The following is a 2,895-nucleotide window of genomic DNA, read 5'->3' on the forward strand; positions in this document are numbered from 1 at the left end:
TTACAGCAGCTATGGATCATTCTAGAGCAGCTACGGATCAATTTACAGCAACTATTTCATGGAGAACAACTATATATTTACAGCAACTATCAATTTACAACAACTATATATTTACAGCAGCTATGTATTTACAGCAACTATCAACTTTTAACAATTCTTTCCTATTGATATTGGCATATATTTACAGTAGCTGGAAATCAGATTGAAGGATGGTGAAAGCAGATTGAAGGACAAAGGAAAGGGAAATAGTGATGCAGATGCAAATGATGGTCAGGATGTGGGGCCTTTAACACTTGGAGTGAAGATCAAGCCTSTTATAAATGAAGAAAATGGTGAATAGTGCTATAAAACTTGAAAATGGATGKTTTTTCATTTGTTTCTTTTTGGTTTTTCATTCACAGGATGTGGGGCCTTTAACACTTGGGCCTTTATCTATGTATTTGGAAATAGCACATAGTTTTTCATTTGTTTCTTTTTGGTTTATTCATGAACGTCTTGGCCATTTGCAGAACAATGGTTCTGATTGCACAGGTATAGTGCTATAAAACTTGAAAATATAAGCAGAGAAAGCTTCCTCTTGATACACATTAATTAAAAAAATATAAAAAGAGATGCCATAAACACCATCGTAATACATCAGTAATCGACAAATATATGAAAACAATCACCAACCATCGTAATACATCAGTAATCGATTTCAATCTTAAACATATACTATTGTGGAGAACCACAAGGCTCATCAAACCCATTCATTTTCATTGACATCGACCCAATAGATCGAAAACATGAATGTAAGTTAGGTTAGAGAAATAGGAACATACCTGTAAGAGATTCTCAATTTCTGGAAGACGATTACTTGGAAGAGGAATAGTTTCTTGAATCGCTTTCTTGAAGAGGAGTTGGAGGTAGCCGATTTTTGGAAGCGGGAATGAAAATGCATTCCCCCCAAATTGAGTAGGAATGAAAAGTTGGACTGTTTTGGGAATGGGCCCATTGCATTATCACAAACCAAACATCTCCTATTATATTCATTTTCATTAATTATTATTAATACCCCCAACCAAACACCCCCTAAGAATAGTCACCACAAGTCCCACAACACTCGATCCAACCGGTGAGCCCTCTTTTGACTTTGCAACATTCAAAGTATGAAAACACCACATTAACACAGTCAAGAAGACCTTGACATAAATGCAATAGAAATTTTGAGCAGAATAAACTTACGTTAAATTAAAATGATTACTAGCTAAAATTTTCAGATTGGTGGAACCATCACTAGCTAGATCATTTGTTCTTGCACCTATTTGTCTCACTAGTTTCACACCAACATTCCTCAACAGGGTCCTCTAGTTGAATCTGAATAAACCATAATTCAAGAGAAAGAATGTTACAAGGCCAAATTGTTCAACTAACATTTTATCTACATAGTTACATCAGTTATCAACCCCAATAGTTAAATAATCAAAAAGCATAGATCTTTTTGTTCTAGGGGTGAGGAGGAACTTAATATGAACCTCTCTATGAACAGTTTCACCATTATTAAACTATGATATGTGTGCAATCAAGAAAGTATAATTATTCAAAACATTAATGACTTGTAAGACATTGCTAGGTGAGGCTCATTACCCATTAGGACTCTCCATCTCACCTCAACAAGATGAAATTCTCCACCTGGCATTAGTTCCCACAGTCTATCTGGAGTTCCAACGACAATCTCAGGCCTTGCCTATAGAAACCAGTCTTGCTTTTTTGTTGGTATTCCACCAACAACTGGAACAACCTTAATACGAGTCCCTATTGCCACTTTGCTTCAGATGATTAGTAACCTAAAAATGGAAACAAATAAAAGAACAGAAAGAATGAATAAGAATTTTCGTGAGCGCTCAAGCCACTGTCTAGGAACAGTGAAGGAGTAAATAGATCAGTAAAACGTCAAATATTAACAGTTAGACCAAGAATTTTTTAGTTATGACACATGCAAACTAACCAATGGCCAGAACTTGCAATCATTCTCTACAACTAACCATCTTGATGACACGGAAGAATGCATGTAGACAAAATTTCAATAATACTAAATCAGTTGATCATACTTCTTTAAGTTTCCTATGCAAGGTCGTCATATAAATGAATTAGAAACTAAAGAGTGATAACACACTCTCTTAGTTCCAATCATGGTAAGCAAATGGCAGTCAAAAATAAAATAACATATTTTAGCCAAGTTCTCTTAAGACCTTCAATGTTGGACATCATAGAATATTAGAAGAAATACATACAGATTAATGATAACTATAATCATACTCCTTTTTAGTTAAAAGGTCACTACAAAACAACTGACTTTTACTCACAAAAGTCATCCAGGGAAATTTCTTTCGGTCATTACTGACGGATCGCCCAGAAAATATCAATGGTTCGGTAGAATCCAATGTTTTTTTGAGAAAATATCAATAGCTCACCCAAAAATCCCAAGGTAATCTGTCACTGATTTGAATTAACCACCAACTTTTGTGACGAATCACCATTTAGCGACAAATTTCTCAGGGAAAAGTCAAAAGGCAAAAGTCTTTTAATTAGTAGTGGGTGATCTATCACGTGAGCATCTTAAGAACATGGAAGGATCAACGCCCACTATTCTCTCATTACGGTGTATATTGAACTCTATAATACATGTTAAAATTAACTTTTTATGGGTCAGGGGCTGTTTGTTTCCCTCTTAATGGTGACATTAAGAGGGAGCCTCTTAATCGCTCAGAGGTTGGTAGTGTTTGGCAAAAAAAAAATGCCTCTTAATGGTTACAATCCTCCTCTTAACCATTTTGCATCTAATGGGCTGCCTAATGGTTCAGAGGTTGTTTTTTCCAGAACTACCCTTCCCCCCATCGAGTTCACGTCGCCTTC

This window comes from Cynara cardunculus, assembly GCF_001531365.2.
Source record: "Cynara cardunculus var. scolymus isolate 2C chromosome LG 11, CcrdV1, whole genome shotgun sequence".
Taxonomy (NCBI): Eukaryota; Viridiplantae; Streptophyta; class Magnoliopsida; order Asterales; family Asteraceae; genus Cynara; species Cynara cardunculus.